Consider the following 19488-nt stretch of genomic DNA (forward strand, 5'->3'; position numbering starts at 1 on the left):
GACGTGGAGGTCTGGCTAAGACAGCACTGCTCGGTACTGTCGGGCTGTAAAAAGGTGAGGGACTCGGTGGGGATATGGACAGGGGCAAGACAATGGAGGGTGCGGCTGAAAACAGAGGGAGGGACCTTGAGACACATCCCGAGTGCCCTGAACATAGGTGGCAACCGGGGATATGTTGTGTATGCCGGACAACCTAAACTGTGTAGGAGGTGTGGGGGCAGTGGTCACCTGGCCGCAGTGTGCAAGACAAAAGTCTGCTATAGATGCAAGGCACTGGACCACGAGGTAGAAGAATGCAGTGTTCCGGCACAATGTAACCTCTGTGGTAGCCGAGAACATCTGTACAAAAATTGTCCGGAGTCGTACGCCAACAAGGTTAGGGCGTATAGGGTAGGAGGAGCGAGGGATGAGGAAGGGTGTGGGACCAAACTGGACCCAGATAAGGAACTGGTGAGGGAAGGACGTGGGGAGGTGGCTGAGCAGCAGCCACCAGCAACGGACGGAGGGGGAGAAGGGGAGAGGCATGCAAAAAGAGCAGAATCGACATCGAGCGAGCAGGAAGAGGGGCTGGCGGGGGAGGGGAGCGACGGCATGGGCAGCATCTCCGAGACGACCGTGGAAGACTGGGCGGAGGCGGTGGAGGAGGATGAAGAAAAAGGGGAACGACAGCAGGAGGAAGGCGGTAGCGAGACATGGGAGGGACCAATCGGAAGGAAAAGGAGGATACGGAGAGCACCAAAAAGAGGTGCCCCTTCAGGCAGCACGGAATCCTCGGACTCCTCGCCGAACACAGAGGCCTCGAGGGAGGGGATGGAGGAAAGGGTGGAGAGCCGGCGCAGGGGGAAACCCTTGAGAACAAGGGGCAAAATGAAATTGCGGGAACTGGCGAATGAAGATGGTTACGGAGGGCGAGCGGAGAAGGCCACTTCGGACTGAGACACATCCCAACATGGAACTATCCGTGGCGTCCGTAAATGTGAGGAGCTTGAAGGGGAAGGGGAGAAGAGGAGCAATAATACAACTGCTACAGGCTACCAAGTGGGAGGTGGTCTTCCTCCAGGAATGCCACCTACCATACACCCTGGGCCGGGAGGAGCTGTTGGAGAGCTGGGATGGCTACTACTTTTGGTCCGGGAGTAATGAAAATCGATGCACGGGGGTGGTTACCCTCCTAGGCAGGAGGGGTATACAGATAGTCGGGTCCCAAGAGGTGATCCCGGGCCGCCTCCATTATGTGGACGTGTCTTATGGAGAGGCAGACCTGAGACTAATAAATGTGTACGCCCCCACGACGTGCACAGAAAGAGTGGACCTATGGAATAATGTAGCGACCCTACTCGTGACGAGACGGCATGTCATAATGGGGGGTGATTTTAACTGCCCGTTGTGCCTGGCAGACCTATTATCGGTGGCTGGGAGGAGGAGGCTCGACCCTTCCTCTAGGAAGTTGAAGGAGCTGATAGAGGATTTTAAAATGACTGACACCTTCAGAAAGGTACACCCGGTGAGACCGGGATACACGTGGTCGGATAAGGGCGGTAGAACGCAATCACGAATAGATTTCATCTTTGTGTCTGCCAATGTGAAGATGGATGGAGCAGACCTGGAACCCTTCCCCTTGTCAGATCACAATTTGGTGAAGGCAAAGCTCGGTATTCCAGGTGGCCTGAAGATGGGGAAGGGAACCTGGAAAATGAATGTAAGCCTGTTGGAAGACAGAAGGGTCGTGGAAGACTTTGTAAGGAAGTACGAAGACTGGACGACCCTGCAGGAATGCTTTGCCACGAGGGTGGAGTGGTGGAGCATGGTGAAGGGCCGGATAAAGGCCCTCTTCCAGACACATAGTAGAAGGAGTGTAAACAGGGAACTGCAGCTGTGGAACGCTAGAATCGAGAAGAAGCACAGGTTACTTGAGCTGGGATTCCCGGTGGGTGAGGATATACGGAGATTGAAGGGAAGGTTATCCTCGTTATTGGAGAAAAGAGTCAAACAAATGGCATACAGGGCAAGGGTCAGGGCAACGGAACAGGGAGAGAAATGTACGAGTTTCTTCTTTAAGAAATGCAAGGCAGGAGACAACACACTTAGGGAATTGGTGAGCCCGGTCAGAGGCAGGCAGGCAACGACAGAGGGTATGATAGAGATAGCGGAGGAGTACTATGGGGAGTTGTATGGGAGGAAGGGAACGGATAAGGGAATAAGGGAGGCACTACTAGGGGAGCTAAGACATGAGGTTAAGAACCCAGAGGTACTGGGAGGGAGGATCCAGATGGAGGAAGTGGAGGAGGCAGTGAGGAGGCAGAATAAGAATAGGACGCCAGGACTGGATGGAATTCCAGCAGAATTCTATATTACATTCTGGGATTTAATGAAAGGGGACATGCTGCAGATGTATAGGGAAATGCTGGAGGGCGGACTGGTGCCAGAAGAAATGTGTGAGGGGCTCATCACACTGATGTATAAGAAGGGGAACCGGAGAGAGTTGGGAAACTGGCGTCCAGTTACGCTCCTGAACTCGGACTACAAGATTATGGCAAAAATAGCTGCGACGCGCCTGGGGAAGGTGGTGGAGGGAGTAGTCGAACCCGACCAGACGTGTGCGGTGCCAGGAAGAAGGATTTCGGACTCCCTGATTTTATTAAGGGAGGCAATAGAGGTAGAAGGAGAGAGGGGATGCCCCCTAGGGCTTCTTAGCCTGGATCTTGAGAAAGCTTTCGACCGCCTCTCGCACGAGTATATGTTCGCAGTGTTGGAAAAAATAGGAGTGAGGGGACCCTTGGTCGATTGGGTGAGGCGTCTTTACCAAGGGCTCAAGACCAGACTACTGATAAATGGGGAGCTCTCGGGGACAATTCCAGTAGAGTCAGGGGTGAGACAGGGGTGCCCGATGTCCGCGGTTCTATTTGTAATGTGTATGGAACCCCTTGCACAGGCAATGAGAAACAATGAGGAGATTAAGGGAGTGACCATCCCCGGGAATAAGGAACAGGGGAAGGTGGCGCTATATATGGATGACGTAGTCGTGCTCTGTAGGGATGTGGCATCAGTGTGGGGGGCCATGAAGGAGACGAACCGCTTCGGCCTGGCCTCCGGCTTGAAGGTGAACGCGAGGAAGAGCGAATTGATGGCCTTCGGGGACCCGAGACTATTTGAGGGCCGGCCGCCTGAGTTGGGGATAAAGACGGAGGAAGTCAAGGTCTTGGGAGTGTCCTTTTGCCGAGAGAGGTCGGCGGAACGAAACTGGGACGGGAGGATAAAGCAGGACAGTTAGGCAAGTGGGCCGGGAGACGGCTCACGATGGAAGGGAGGATTCTGGTAGTGAGGGTGGTGGTTTTACCAACACTCAACTACCTCGCATATGTGTACCCGCCAGGTAGGAGGGAGGCAAGAATCCTGGAATCGCTGTTGTTTCAATTCATTTGGGGAGGCGGGATGGATAGAGTGAAGAGGGTGGTGATGTGTAAACGCGTCGAGAACGGGGGGAAGGGTGCCCCAAATATTGCACGTGTGCTGTCCTCAATTTTTGTGTGCAACACTTTGAGGTTATTCTTTTCCGAAGAGCCCCGGGGGAAGGCCGCTTGTTATTTAAGGTATCACCTGAGGGGGCTTGGGATGACCCAATTACCGGCGGGCACGCCCTTGGCCTGGCCACAAGGATGGCTGAATGCGGCGGTGGGTGACTACATAAAAGAGTACAATTTGAGTCAGAGAGGGGGACCGTGGAACTCGAAGGAGGTATTGGCCAAAGTAAACGAAGGGGAGGCCTGCGAGGGGGTGATGGGCGCGAAGAGGGCTATGTACCGTCAAGTGTGGAAGAACACTTCATCAATGGCGCTCACAAAAGAACAGAGAGATCTGTCCTGGTTGGCGGTGTGGGATAGATTGGAGACGAGGGGCTTCATGTTTTCTCGCCGAATGGCACGTTCGCCCAAATGCCCGAGGGGCTGCAACACAGATGAGGACGCGGTGCACGTCATGGTGAAGTGTCCCTTCGCACAGGAGGTGTGGAGACTGAGCATCCGCTGTTGTCCTGGTTTTACCCATCGCAGGTGATAAGTCGGGACATTATGTGGGGAGTCTTAAGGGAGGTGCGGGGAGATGACAGAGATCGAACGTGGGCCATAATAGGCGCGACGAAGGAGGCCTTGTGGGGAGCTCGCAGAAAAGAGTTGGATGGGTCCCCTATATCACCGTTAGAGGTGTGCTACTGGGCGAGGAGGTTGCTAGAAAGGGTGATGGAAGTAGACCGGGTTAGGCTGGGATACAAGGCCGCAGGTGTGAAGTGGAAGTGGCCCCTACCCGGGGTGGGGTAGCAAGGGGACCGGCGGGTATAGGGAAGAGATAGTGAAAGATGGCCATGCACATTTTAGCCGGCCTGCTAAGTCGTGTGGGCGAGGAGTGTACGTGTTCGATCGGGGGAAGGCGATGTGATGGAGCAGCGCATGGGTGAATGGTGGTGATGAATGTGAATAAGGGGAACGGGGCGGTGTACGTTATGGCGGTGAGCTTTTTTTGTTGCATTGTATGTGGATGGAGCCCGCGGATGTGACGGAGACTCGAAGGGCCCAACCGGGGCGCCCGGGAAGGAGTGGTTTTCAGTACTCTCTTTGGTTTTCCTTGTACCCGCTGAAAAGTTAATTAAAACCTTTAAATCGCAATTACCAGCGAAACGTCGTACTCAAATTATAAATGTGAGCTAAAGCAGTGAACTATTTGTCTTTTGTCAACGTGACACATTTTTACTGATTGGCCGTGTCGGGTGGTGGAGGGTTACGAGACATTCTTTACTCATTATAGGTAGTAACGAGTTTAAGGATGGCAACGGTCTGTTCTGGCTAAATGCATTCTCAAAAAATAATGACCTTCCCCATTCGTGCTCCTGCAAGCAAATTTTTGCATGTTATGAACCTTTAATGTGACTAAAATATATATCATTTTTTTTATTATTATCGGGGGATAGCGCGAACGCAGTCCCCCAGTATCACAAATTACACAGTCGAGTTTCCCGCATTTGGGGAAATCGCAGAGGTCAACCCACCCGCAGTGCAATGTATGAGCCTCGCCCTGGGAGGACCACCTAAGTGATCATGGTGCCTCCCCTGTCAGGTAAGTATGAGTTGGGTTGCTCCAACTATCCCTATACGAACCAAAACCCTGTTCCTCTACTCTATGGGCCCTTCAAAGGTTTTTACGTATTTTATGATTCTTTCGGTAAAGAACCATAGAATATGAATTCCTGCAGTCACGAAAGTTTTAAGCCCAGCTTTTACGTGGCTGTAATAAAAATGATAATAAATGAATGGATGTTATATATGAAAACTATGTGAATAAAACTCTAATTTGTAACCGAAATTAACATCTTTTTTATAATTATTAAACAATCTTAATTTAGGAGCTTTCGTGACTGCAGGAATTATTCTTTGGTTCTTTTCGGTTAAGTCACGTCTAAAAATAAAATAAAATAATAAATTAAAATAACATATTACGACGTTTCGATTGCAAAACAAGCAATCATCATCAGGCATAAAAGAAACAGCAACAAAAAATCTAACTAGAAAACTATAGACAGACATACAAGCAGACAGACATCACGACGGCACACAGAGAGAGGACACAAATCGGAAAACTATAGACAGACATACAAGCAGACAGACATCACGACGGCACACAGAGAGAGGACACAAATCGGCACAAAGAGAGGGGTCGTTTCTGTGACGGTCCTTAAATATAGAGGGGGGCGGGGACAGGGAGGGGGCAGAGAGAATTAGCACATCAATGAGTGTACGGCGACGTAGTGTACGGCAACGTACTGCTGTGGAACGGGCACGCAAGATTGAAAACTAGGAGGCACACGAAAAATTAAATAACCTAGCAAAATATCGAAATGTGATGTAATACAACACAGAGAGTCGGTTAACACACAATTAACGCATAGCCTGGTTGATTACGTGTTTCAAAATTTGCTAAGTTAGAATTTTAAGTGTGAAAATTCTAAAGAGAGGACACAGGCAGAGAGAACAAATAGCCAGAAAGAAAGGATAAGCTTAAAACTTCCCCGTAGAAGTGGTTCAATCTTAATTTAGGAGCTTTCGTGACTGCAGGAATTATTCTTTGGTTCTTTTCGGTTAAGTCACGTCTAAAAATAAAATAAAATAATAAATTAAAATAACATATTACGACGTTTCGATTGCAAAACAAGCAATCATCATCAGGCATAAAAGAAACAGCAACAAAAAATCTAACTAGAAAACTATAGACAGACATACAAGCAGACATACATCACGACGGCACACAGAGAGAGGACACAAATCGGAAAACTATAGACAGACCCTCCCTCTCTCCGTCCCCGCCCCCCTCTCTATATTTAAGGACCGTCACAGAAACGACCCCTCTCTTTGTGCCGATTTGTGTCCTCTCTCTGTGTGCCGTCGTGATGTCTGTCTGCTTGTATGTCTGTCTATAGTTTTCTAGTTAGATTTTTTGTTGCTGTTTCTTTTATGCCTGATGATGATTGCTTGTTTTGCAATCGAAACGTCGTAATATGTTATTTTAATTTATTATTTTATTTTATTTTTAGACGTGACTTAACCGAAAAGAACCAAAGAATAATTCCTGCAGTCACGAAAGCTCCTAAATTAAGATTGAACCACTTCTACGGGGAAGTTTTAAGCTTATCCTTTTCTTTCTGGCTATTTGTTCTCTCTGCCTGTGTCCTCTCTTTAGAATTTTCACACTTAAAATTCTAACTTAGCAAATTTTGAAACACGTAATCAACCAGGCTATGCGTTCATTGTGTGTTAACCGACTCTCTGTGTTGTATTACATCACATTTCGATATTTTGCTAGGTTATTTAATTTTTCGTGTGCCTCCTAGTTTTCAATCTTGCGTGCCCGTTCCACAGCAGTACGTTGCCGTACACTACGTTGCCGTACACTCATTGATGTGCTAATTCTCTCTGCCCCCTCCCTCTCTCCGTCCCCGCCCCCCTCTCTATATTTAAGGACCGTCACAGAAACGACCCCTCTCTTTGTGCCGATTTGTGTCCTCTCTCTGTGTGCCGTCGTGATGTCTGTCTGCTTGTATGTCTGTCTATAGTTTTCCGATTTGTGTCCTCTCTCTGTGTGCCGTCGTGATGTCTGTCTGCTTGTATGTCTGTCTATAGTTTTCTAGTTAGTTTTTTTGTTGCTGTTTCTTTTATGCCTGATGATGATTGCTTGTTTTGCAATCGAAACGTCGTAATATGTTATTTTAATGTATTATTTTATTTTATTTTTAGACGTGACTTAACCGAAAAGAACCAAAGAATAATTCCTGCAGTCACGAAAGCTCCTAAATTAAGATTGAACCACTTCTACGGGGAAGTTTTAAGCTTATCCTTTTTTTTCTGGCTATTTGTTCTCTCTGCCTGTGTCCTCTCTTTAGAATTTTCACACTTAAAATTCTAACTTAGCAAATTTTGAAACACGTAATCAACCAGGCTATGCGTTAATTGTGTGTTAACCGACTCTCTGTGTTGTATTACATCACATTTCGATATTTTGCTAGGTTATTTAATTTTTCGTGTGCCTCCTAGTTTTCAATCTTGCGTGCCCGTTCCACAGCAGTACGTTGCCGTACACTACGTTGCCGTACACTCATTGATGTGCTAATTCTCTCTGCCCCCTCCCTCTCTCCGTCCCCGCCCCCCTCTCTATATTTAAGGACCGTCACAGAAACGACCCCTCTCTTTGTGCCGATTTGCGTCCTCTCTCTGTGTGCCGTCGTGATGTCTGTCTGCTTGTATGTCTGTCTATAGTTTTCCGATTTGTGTCCTCTCTCTGTGTGCCGTCGTGATGTCTGTCTGCTTGTATGTCTGTCTATAGTTTTCTAGTTAGATTTTTTGTTGCTGTTTCTTTTATGCCTGATGATGATTGCTTGTTTTGCAATCGAAACGTCGTAATATGTTATTTTAATTTATTATTTAATATTTTATTTTTAGACGTGACTTAACCGAAAAGAACCAAAGAATAATTATTAAACACTTAACTGACGGTCAGGTTTTTGAGCAAAGACCCTAAAATGTATTCTGGGTAATGTATATCTCACCTCTGGTTCTGTAAGTTTCGTCGGGCGATGAGAATCCTGGCCACACCTATCACCATAATCTGTGAAATTTTAACCGGTCCCTGGCCAAAGTGGCGAAGTATGGTTAAACAGCCTTCATGACCCATACGAAAAAAAGTTATCATATCCTTTCATGTAATCATTCTTGATGTTAACTCCACAACTGATAGATATATTGCCACATGTGCATTTTGTAAAACAAATAGGTATGCGAAAGCAGGCCAAACATTTCCAACTAGCCTTTTGTCTGTCCCAGGATGGGTGTAATTGAGTAAATCTGAAACTTGCAAGCGAAAAGCAGACCGTGATGTGATATTCATTGCATCAATTCGTGTGCCATTTGTAAGGCCTCGGTGACACAGACTTATTTCTTTTCACAGTTATAACACCATATAAAGGATTTAAAAATATATTCGCCTGTGGAGGACGCGGGGATCGATCCCGCGACCTTTGGCATGGGAAGCGAGGGCGCTACCAACTGCGCTACTCTGCCACGGCCTGTGGAGGGGTTACGCTCTGGGCTCTTACACTCTGACGTTCAGCCAAAGCCATGAATGCGTTCTATTTGAATATATGTAAAATATTTTTTTTTGCCTAAAAAGTGTCACATTTTGGGAATTTTTTTTTACGAACAATAATCGTCTGGCACAACGAGTCTGTGTGGAAAATGTCAGCTCGATTGGATCACGGGAAGTGGGTTAAAAAACGACCGAAAGATTTGCACGGTCCTAAGCAAGCAAGCACGCAAGCAAGCAAGCACGCGAACTTAATATAAAGGATTTAATTATTAATGGAGGGGTGTCCATTTGGAGGACGTCACCTCTTCATGATTTTTAATGAGGGGGGCTGTTCGATGTGGAGTGACATCACCTGCTCATGGTTATTAATGAGGGGGGAGGGGGTGCAACATGTGGAGTGACGTCACCCGCTCATGATTATTAATGAGTGGGGCTGGCCGACGTGGAGTGCCGTCACGCGAGGGACATACAGACATTCTTGACTCATTATAGTAGTAACGAGTTTAACGATCTTCTTGGTCCTTTTGATAAAGTCACGTAGAATGGAAATTACTTTACCGAAGTTTAACTATGGCAACGGGTCTGTTCTGGCTAAATGCATTCTCAAAAAATAATGACCTTCCCCATTCGTGCTCCTGCAAGCAATTTTTTGCATGTTATAAACCTTTAATGTGACTAAAAATATTGTTATTCATTATTATCGGGGGATAGCGCGAACGCAGTCCCCCAGTACCACAAATTACACAGTCGAGTTTCCCGCATTTGGGGAAATCGCAGGGGTCAACCCACCCGCAGTGCAATGGATGAGCCTCGCCCTGGGAGGACCACCTAAGTGATCATGGTGCCTCCCCTGTCAGGTAAGTATGAGTTGGGCTGCTCCCAATATCCCTATAGGAGCCAGAAACCTGTACCTTTACTCTATGGGCCCTTCAAAGGCTTTAACGTATTCTATGGTTCTTTCGGTAAAGAACCGGAAATATTAATTCCTGCAGTCACGAAAGTTTTAAGCCCAGCTTCAATGTGGCTGTAATAAAAATAATAATAAATGAATGGATGTTATATATGAAAACTATATGAATAAAACTCTAATTTGTAAACGAAATTAACAAATTATTTTTTTATTATTAAACACATAGCTGACAGTCAGGTTTTTGAGCAAAGCCCCTAAAACTGTATTCTGGGTAATGTATGACGCTGAGGAGGGGGGAGGAGGCGCCTCGCCCCCCATCTGGAGTGACTTCACCCGCTAATTATTATTAATGGCGGGGTGTCCATTTGGAGGACGTCACCTGTTCATGATTATTAATAAGGGGGGCTGTTCGATGTGGACTGACGTCACCCGCTCATGATTATTAATGACGGGGGTCCATGTGTAGGACGTCACCTGGTCATGATTATTAATGAGGGGGGCTGGCCGACGTGGAGTGACGTCAAACGAGGGACACACAGACATCTATTACATTTTCAAGTGGAGGGTCCCACATTGGAATTTTCTTCAAAATAAAGATTTTTTTGGGTAAGATCGCGATCCAACCGAAAACACCTTCATTATCTAACCTATATAATTCATTTTTTGTCCGTCCGTCCGTCCATTCGTCTGCGTACGCTCCCTACCGGGGGATTTAGCTCTCGGACCGTGGGGTTCGGCGAGATTAAATTTTGCAGGTGGGCACGCCCCCGGCCCCGCGGTAAACTTAGGCATTTCCGATTTTTCGTCTCTAAACTTTAAATCGGACCGATTATCGATTTAGTGCGATTTATCTTTATTTTTTTATTTAACGCTTTATTTATTTATTTATTCTCGCCGGCCGGCGCGGACCACGGCGGTTGCCCCTGGCAACGGGTAGCAACGCGTTCGCTGCGGGGTGGACGCCATTTTGAATTCCCGTTAAAAAAAATGCGCACGCATTAACACGCGATTCTGAGGTAAATTCATCAAAGTTTCACGTCCTCTTCACTCCCCCCCCACCCCAATGTGTGCAATTACTATTATAGGGTCGGTAGATAATAAAATTATAGCGATTAGACAGTATTATTGTAGCGCGGGGGGGGGGGGGGTTAACGGCCCCAGTACCCAGCCTCAACCGGGTGGGCAATCTAGGCGAGGCCGGAGGCTCTGCACGGTACTAGGCCTCGACACGCAACTCTGTCAGGCGTCGACTTTGTGGTATAAACTCGATATACCCAGCGTTGCCCGGGGGAAAAATACATTTAAATCTTCTGAAAACTTTAAAACATAACATTCCAATGAAAATACAACTGTGTAATTAAAACTCTAAACCCGACCGCGCCAAGAATCGATTCTCTGAATCGCGAAAAGGAATCGACGGTTGTAGATTCATTTAGAATCGCCTTATTTCCGTTTAATATAATTTGGTTATAGAGTTGATATAAACTGCTACGAATGGGAAATATCCGGCGTTGACCGGGGCTAAAATATAATTAAAAACTCCTGCAAACTTTAAAACATAACATACGAATGCAAATAAAACTCTGTAATTAAAAATGGAAACCTCCTATGCGCCAGGAATCGATTCTTTGAATCGCGCAAAGGAATCATCGAAGGTTGTAGATTCCTTTAGGATCGCCCTTAACATGTGGTGAGGGAGAGAGTGGTGAGGGGGAGAGTGGTGAGGGGGAGAGTGGTGAGGGGGAGAGTGGTGAGGGGGAGAGTGGTGAGGGGGAAAGTGGTGAGGGGGAGAGTGGTGAGGGGGAGAGTGGTGAGGGGGAGAATGGTGAGGGGGAGAGTGGTGAGGAGGAGAGTGGTGAGGGGGAGAGTGGTGAGGGGGAGAGTGGTGAGGGGGAGAGTGGTGAGGGGGAGAGTGGTGAGGGGGAGAGTGGTGAGGGGGAGAGTGGTGAGGGGGAGAGTGGTGGTGGTGAGGGGGAGAGTGGTGGTGGTGAGGGGGAGAGTGGTGGTGGTGAGGGGGAGAGTGGTGGTGGTGTGGGTGAGTGGTGGTGGTGTGGGTGAGTGGTGGTGGTGTGGGTGAGTGGTGGTGGTGTGGGTGAGTGGTGGTGGTGTGGGTGAGTGGTGGTGGTGTGGGTGAGTGGTGGTGGTGTGGGTGAGTGGTGGTGGTGTGGGTGAGTGGTGGTGGTGTGGGTGAGTGGTGGTGGTGTGGGTGAGTGGTGGTGGTGTGGGTGAGTGGTGGTGGTGTGGGTGAGTGGTGGTGGTGTGGGTGAGTGGTGGTGGTGTGGGTGAGTGGTGGTGGTGTGGGTGAGTGGTGGTGGTGTGGGTGAGTGGTGGTGGTGTGGGTGAGTGGTGGTGGTGTGGGTGAGTGGTGGTGGTGTGGGTGAGTGGTGGTGGTGTGGGTGAGTGGTGGTGGTGTGGGTGAGTGGTGAGAGTGAGGTTGAGTGGTGAGGGTGAGTGGTGATTGGTGAGGGTGAGGGTGAGTGGGGAGGGTGAGTGGCGGTTGTTAGTGGTGATTAGTGAGGGGTGAGTGGTGAGGGTTAGTGGTGAGCATGAGTGGTGAGGGTGAGTGTTGAGCGTGAGTGGTGAGGGTGAGTGGTGATTGTTGAGGGTGTGATTGGTGAGGATGAGTGGTGAGTAGTGAGGGTGAGTGGTGAGGGTGAGTGGTGAGGGTGAGTGACGGTTGTGAGTGGTGATTAGTGAGGGGTGAGTGGTGAGGGTGAGCGTGAGTGGTTAGGGTGAGTGATGAGGGTGAGCAGTGAGGGTGAGCAGTGAGGGTGAGTGGTGATTGGTGAGGGTGTGATTGGTGAGGATGAGTGGTGAGTGGTCAGGGTGAGTGGTGAGGGTGAGTGGTGAGCGGTGAGGGTGAGTGTTGAGGGTGAGTGGCGAGTGGTTAGGGTGAGTAGTGAGGGTGAGTGGTGAGCGTGAGTGGTGAGCGTGACTGGTGAGGGAGAGTGGTGAGGGAGAGTGGCGAGGGAGAGTGGTGAGGGAGAGTGGTGAGGGAGAGTGGGGAGGGTGAGTAGTGAGTGGTGAGGGTGAGTGGTGAGGGTGAGTGGTGAGGGTGAGTGGGGAGGGTGAGTGGTGGTTGTTAGTGGTGATTAGTGAGGGGTGAGTGGTGAGGGTGAGCGTGAGTGGTGAGGTTGAGTGGTGAGCAGTGAGGGTGAGTGGTGATTGGTGAGGGTGTGATTGGTGAGGATGAGTGGTGAGGGTGAGTAGTGAGGGTGAGTGGTTGTTGTGAGGGTGAGTGGTTGTTGTGAGGGTGCGTGGTGAGGGTGAGTGGTAAGAGTGAGTGGTGAGGGTGAGTGACGGTTGTGAGAGGTGATTAGTGAGTGGTGAGGGTGAGTGGTGAGGGTTAGTGGTGAGGGTGAGTGGCGGTTGTGAGTGGTGATTAGTGAGGGGTGAGGGTGAGCGTGAGTGGTGAGGGTGAGCAGTGAGGGTGAGCGGTGAGGGTGAGTGGTGATTGGTGAGGATGTGATTGGTGAGGATGAGTGGTGAGTGGTCAGGGTGAGTGGTGAGCGGTGAGGGTGAGTGTTGAGGGTGAGTGCTGAGCGTTGAGGGTTAGTGTTGAGGGTGAGTGGTGAGTAGTGAGGGTGAGTGGTGAGTGTGACTGGTGAGTGGTGAGGGTGAGTGGTGTTGTATATGTTGGTTATGAAAATTTTGATGTGTTGTATGCGTGCGTGGGTGAAATTATTATGTTGTATATGTGGGTTATGAATATTCAGTGAAAATAATAGTAATCAAATGAAATTTGGCCAAATGTGTAATTATCCGGAAATATGTTAATTTATGTAATTATGCACATTTAGTTATGCCAATTCGAGAGGTAATCGTAGTAATTATGCGAGTGGGTGTAATTATGATAATGCAAGTCGTTATGATAACCAGACCCCGCCTCGGTGACGAGGGTGGGTTATCGATCGGAATAAGGCAATTAATCGTATGCAGTTATGCAGGTGTGGTGTAAGTATGCAAGATTAACTTAGATTAACTCGGCATCGTTGTCTAGGTTCGTCTCATTCTCGCTTATCTTTAGGTCCCCGGTTCACCCCGTTATCGCTTTAACATTTACTGAGTATGTATGTGTGTTTATTAAGGTCACCAAGTTCAGATCTCAACGCAGAAGCAGATCTTATGCATAGACTTCAGGAAAGAATCACACAACCACTTCTGTATTAATCAATTTATTACTAATTCAACCTCAACTATGATATAGTATGCGAACTCTCAATCCCGGAACGTCAACACGGCATCAATACAGTATCATCAATGATTGTCTGATTTCACTTGACAACGGCACATGGATCCCGCATAACGCGATGGTTGTTAGTGAGAGAGAGTCGTTAAAACATGCAAATACTATGCTAAGAAAACCTTAACGTTAATGAATGATTACTCAATATTGTTCACGCAGTACCGCCCTCCTTATTGATCATCCGCAACCCTTATCACGTTGTTAGCACCTTGGGTCACGGGACAGTTGAATATTCTGTAGAGGATGCGAGTACGTGCGGCGATTATGACTGAAAGATACTTGAAAGATTATACGGCGATAAAAACACAATCAAAAACAGTTATTATTCTTAAAGGCACCAATCTCAACAGATACATCAGCAGGTTATCTGACAACAGAATGGCTCGGAGTAAGGGCCTGCGACGGTGCTCCTTTACCGAAGATCGTTATTTTATCAAGTTTACTAATTGGGGACCAGATCACCTGATAAGGATCTGGTGGGCCACCACTCCCCACGTGAGCGTGGCTCGGCGGAAGGAGGTGCCAAGAATCAATTCGTATTGATGGATCTGTTGGGAATTTATGCGATTAAGAGTACAGCCCACTAAATATTAAAGATAAAATCACGAATACTCTTATAAACGACGGATGGCCATCACTCGGTCTCGAGTGTTTCTTCACAGTCACGGATGGCTTATGGGTTCGAGTGTGTTTGAGTGGTAAGAGTGGTCTTGAATAGTCAATGTTCGGAGTCGGTTCTTTATGTCAAACAGACGCCTGGTGGTCGTGTGGTGAGGGGGCGGTGCGCGTCATACGTATCAATCGCTCCTCTGTCGCCGTGGGGAATTGGTTGGATGCCTGTTGATACGCTGTCGTAGTTCGGAACCCGGTCGGTAGGTGGCGCCAACAGCTCGCTCGCAGCGCGCAGTGCTGGGTCGTCGCCTCGTCGCCAAACCGCGACGCTGGCGGCCAGCAGAGGGACCTCCGACTCGGCAGAGGTTGGCCCACGCGGCCGAGTTGAGCTGTCAAGCGGGTCTTGCCCGCCTGCAGAGGAGACGGGGAGCCGCTTGAGTCGAGCCCCGAGAGCCGATCGAACTCGGCTGAGTCCCAGACGAGCTGAAGATGAGTCGAGCCGACCCTCCCGGTCGCAGCTCGCTCCTGAGTCGACCTTCCCGGTCGAGCTGAAGATGAGTCGAGCCGACCCTCTGGTCGCAGCTCGCTCCTGAGCCGACCCGCTGGTCGCACCCCTGAGTCCCCCTCCCGTGGTGGACTGGTTTCCAATGCTCAGAGTCCTTTCCTTTATGCCGAAAAATCCTTTTGGGTCCCGCCCACAAGGCGGGGCTTCTTTCGATTCTTGCTGTGTCAGGATCTGTCCGTAGGTAGGTGTGTCCATGTGTGTGTCCGTACGTCCGTATGTCCTTGTGTGCATCACCCACGGTATATTCCGTTGTCACACTCCCTCCATAAAACCCACGAGCAAACAATCAGATGTTACAAATTGCCTCGAAGTCGTCTCTCTGTCTGGGTGCAATATTATCTCTTGTCTGGCCTTCTTCATGAACCCAAAACACAGACGTTACAAATCGTCTCATAGGCCGTGTTGCACAACCTGGAGGGAGGGGCAACACTCTCTCCGACCCTCACCGATGCACAAAGGAATGGTTAAAAGTTTAACATTTGTCCCTTACCATTTCACAGTTATGATTCTGTATGTAACCTAAGATCTGTCATTTCCCATCGTGGTGCTTGACTCCAGTGGAGGTGTTTCTCCGAGCGTATACACTCCTATCCCGCATTGCGGGGATACAAAGACGGCCGGGATCTCCCTTTCTCTCCGACCCTGGGTTTAACATCGCTTTTTATTATGTATTTATTTTCGACCTGGTGGTGATTCATCCCGTTATCCTGGCTTTTCACAAGCTTTACTTTTGTCTTTCATGCATACGCTTATTATTATTAATTTATTTCCGCTATCTTAGGTTAAGGGGTAAGTTTCTTGATCCTAGGAATTCGTACTCCTTGGTGTCTGCATGGTTATACAAGCGGAATATAGTTTACGGTGAATAGCGTTAACATCGATGCCATGCACGACATTAGGCATTGTGATGTCTCTAGCTTAACTTGCCTGTCAGGGCTTTACTGACATGAAGTTGCACTCAACAGCCCCGCAGTCCCTGCCCCACCCCATCTCTGCTCGCCGTCGCTGTTGCTGTCCAGCCGACGCCGTTAACTCAAGGCCTCATTAATTTCCGTCACTCCTTGTAGGTGAGGGCGGTTGAACCTTGGAGTCAGTTCTGGTTTTTGTCTGCTTGCTTCTTCTAATGTCCCCTGACCCCGGGAGTTATTATTCCTACTTTTATGGCCTGTCGAAGCCCGACTCGCTGTTGCTGGGCTGGTGTCGCTGGGTTGGTGTCGTTCCCGGCTTTTGCTTACGTTTGCAGTTCGCTGCGCTCTTATTGTTCATACCCTCTTCAACCTTATATCGACTATTCGCTCCTGTCTGGGTGCGATTCAATTTTGACTTAGGAAGGTTCTGATTGTCATATGCTTTGGGTCGAATTGTATATTAAAGTATGGAAATAACATTTCATATTGACTTAATGATGGTGATGGTTCAGTAGGCGTAACTTGTGGCCTGGTTTAATTGGAGTGGGTGTGAATATCAATAACTTTAGCCTACCCTGTTGTTAAATTCCGACTTTAACGTTACTTTAATAGCAATACAGAATAATTGAGCTTTTCGTCTTAACTAGGCGAACGCGAACTTCTGGTGACCCCTGCAGCCTTGCTATTCAGCTGAGTCTGCATTCTTGAGAGATATACAACACTCTTATTCTCGTCTCACTGTGGTCATCCAACCTTCTGCTCTGGGAGTGTTATTCTTAATTTCAGGTCAAAGGCCCCCTCACGTTCAGCCGGGCAGGGTTGTTAATCAGCTCCCTCCCCTGTGTACACAACCTTAAGCTGACCCACTTCATTTGACCACTCACCCTGGATTTAATAATTTAATTCCTTAAAACCATGCAGGATGGTTGGCTTTTTGCCTTAATTATGTCTGGCTGACTCTCCCACTGTCTCTGCCGCCTGCACGGGTGACATATGCCCGTTCATCAGGCCCCCTCCTTCCTTGAAGCAAGGTTGCAAATTCTGCCATCCTAGCCCTCCTCCAGTCCATTACTTAGTGACACCTGGTGTTTTGCAGTCTGCTGTGCTTTGGTGTGTTTTCATTCATTATATAAAAACAAGTAAAAAGATAATATATAAAAATATCATCAAATATTATTAATATCAATTTTGGAAGAAGGCTAATACACAACAGTGGTGAGGGAGAGTGGTGAGGGAAAGTGGTGAGGGTGAATGGTGAGGGTGAGTGGTGAGGTTGAATGGTGAGGGTGAGTGGTGAGGGTGAGTGGTGATTGGTGAGGGTGAGTGGTGAGGGTGAGTGGGGAGGGTGAGTGGCAGTTGTGAGTGGTGATTAGTGAGAGGTGAGTGGTGAGGGTGAGCGTGAGTGGTGAGGGTGAGGTTGAGTGTTGAGCGGTGAGGGTGAGCAGTGAGGGTGAGTGGTGATTGGTGAGGGTGCGATTGGTGAGGATGAGTAGTGAGGGTGAGTGGTTGTTGTGAGGGTGAGTGGTGAGGGTGTGTGATGAGGGTGAGTGGTAAGAGTGAGTGGTGAGGGTGAGTGACGGTTGTGAGAGGTGATTAGTGAGTGGTGGGGGTGAGTGGTGAGGGTTAGTGGTGAGCATGAGTGGTGAGGGTGAGTGTTGAGCGTGAGTGGTGAGGGTGAGTGGTGATTGTTGAGGGTGTGATTGGTGAGGATGAGTGGTGAGTGGTCAGGGTGAGTGGTGAGGGTGAGTGGTGAGGGTGAGTGGTGAGAGGTGAGGGTGAGTGTTGAGGGTGAGTGGTGAGTAGTGATGGTGAGTGGTGAGCGTGACTGGTGAGTGGTGAGGGAGAGTGGTGAGGGAGAGTGGTGAGGGTGAATGGTGAGGGTGAGTGGTGAGTGGTGAGTGGTGAGGGTGAGTGGCAAGTGGTGAGGGTGAGTGGTGATTGGTGAGGGTGTGATTGGTGAGGATTAGTGGTGAGTGGTGAGGGTGAGTAGTGAGGGTGAGTGCTGAGCGGTGAGGGTGAGTGGTTGTTGTGAGGGTGAGTGGTGAGTGGTGAGAGTGAGTGGTGAGGGTGAGTGGTGAGGGTGAGTGGTGATTGTTGAGGGTGTGATTGGTGAGGATGAGTGGTGAGTAGTGAGGGTGAGTGGTGACGGTGAGTGGTGAGGGTGAGTGTTGAGGGTGAGTGGTGAGGGTGAGTGGCGGTTATGAGTGGTGATTAGTGAGGGGTGAGTGGTGAGGGTGAGCGTGAGTGGTGAGGGTGAGCAGTGTGGGTGAGTGGTGATTGGTGAGGGTGTGATTGGTGAGGATGAGTGGTGAGTGGTCAGGGTGAGTGGTGAGGGTGAGTGGTTGTTGTGAAGGTGAGTGGTGAGGATGAGTGGTGAGGGTGAGTGGCGGTTGTGAGTGGTGATGGGTGAGTGGTGAGCGGTGAGGGGTGAGTGGTGAGGGTGAGTGGTGAGGGTGAGTGGTTAGGGTGAGTGCTGAGTTGTGAGGGTGAGTGGTGAGAGAGTGGTTAGTTTTGAGGATGAGTGGTGAGGGTTAGTGGAGAGTGGTGAGTGGTGATTGGTCAGTGGTAATTGGTGAGGATGAATGGTGAGTAGTGAGGGTGAAGTTGAGTGGTGAGGGTGAGTGGTGGTTGTGACGGTGAGTGGTGAGGGTGAGTGGTGAGGGTGAGTGGTGAGGCTGAATGGTGAGGGTGAATGGTGAGAGTGAGTGGTGAGTGGTGAGGGAGAGTGGTGAGTGAGAGTGGTGAGGGTTAGTGGTTAGGGTTAGTGGTGAGAGTGAGTGGTGAGGGTGAGTGGTGATCGGTGAGTGGTGAGGGTAAGTGGTGAGGGTGAGTGGTGAGGGAGATTGGTGAGGGAGGTTGGTGAGTGGTGAGTTGTGAGGGTGAATGGTGAATAGTGAGTGGGAGTGGTGAGTGGTGAGGATGAGTGGTAAGGGTGAGTTGTGAGTGGTGAGGGTGAATGATGAGTACAGTCAATATGCACTGCTGTTATCATACCAGGTACCACCACCACAATATGTACTCCTCTCATCATTGCAGATACCACCACAGCAGTATGCACTGCTGTAATCATAGCAGGTACCAACACAGCAGTATGCACTGCTGTAATCAAAGCAGGTACCAACACAGCAGTATGCACTGCTGTAGTGATAGCAGGTACAACCTCAGTCGGTATACACTGCTGTAGTGATAGTAGATACTGCTATAGAGTTGGTAGATACCGCTATAGTAAATACTAAAACAGTCAGTATATACCACTACAGTCAGTCAATACTGCTACAGTCAGTATATACTACTATACAGTCAGTACATACTACCACGGTGAGTAGCTACTAGAGTCAGTAGATACTATTATAGAGTGAGTAGATACTGCTATAGATTTTGTAGTTACTACTATAGTCAGTGGATACTACTATAGAGTCAGCAGATACTATACAGTTAGTCGTTACGAGTATATAGTCGGTAGCTACTACTGTAGGCCCAGTAAATACTACTATGGTCAGTAGTTATTACAGTCACTAAATACTACTACACAGTCAGTAGCTACTACTGGCTCAGTAGATACTACGATACAGTCAGTAGATACCAGAGGTGGGACAAAGTCATTGTTATGCAAGTCCAAGTCGAG

At 48.7% G+C, this 19488-nt stretch overlaps 2 non-coding genes across 2 annotated transcripts; both read right to left on the reverse strand.

Moving 5' to 3' along the window:
• Positions 1 to 4950: 4950 nt before the first annotated feature.
• LOC144731654 (U1 spliceosomal RNA) lies at positions 4951 to 5114 on the reverse strand. The gene has a single exon (XR_013587991.1). It is a non-coding gene; the product is annotated as a U1 spliceosomal RNA (small nuclear RNA).
• A 4209-nt stretch (positions 5115 to 9323) lies between these two features.
• On the reverse strand, positions 9324 to 9487 carry LOC144731642 (U1 spliceosomal RNA). Its single transcript, XR_013587979.1, has one exon. It is a non-coding gene; the product is annotated as a U1 spliceosomal RNA (small nuclear RNA).
• Between the last annotated feature and the right edge of the window lie 10001 nt (positions 9488 to 19488).

Source organism: Lampetra planeri, chromosome 39, assembly GCF_965212315.1.
Source record: "Lampetra planeri chromosome 39, kcLamPlan1.2.h2, whole genome shotgun sequence".
NCBI classification, from domain to species: Eukaryota; Metazoa; Chordata; class Hyperoartia; order Petromyzontiformes; family Petromyzontidae; genus Lampetra; species Lampetra planeri.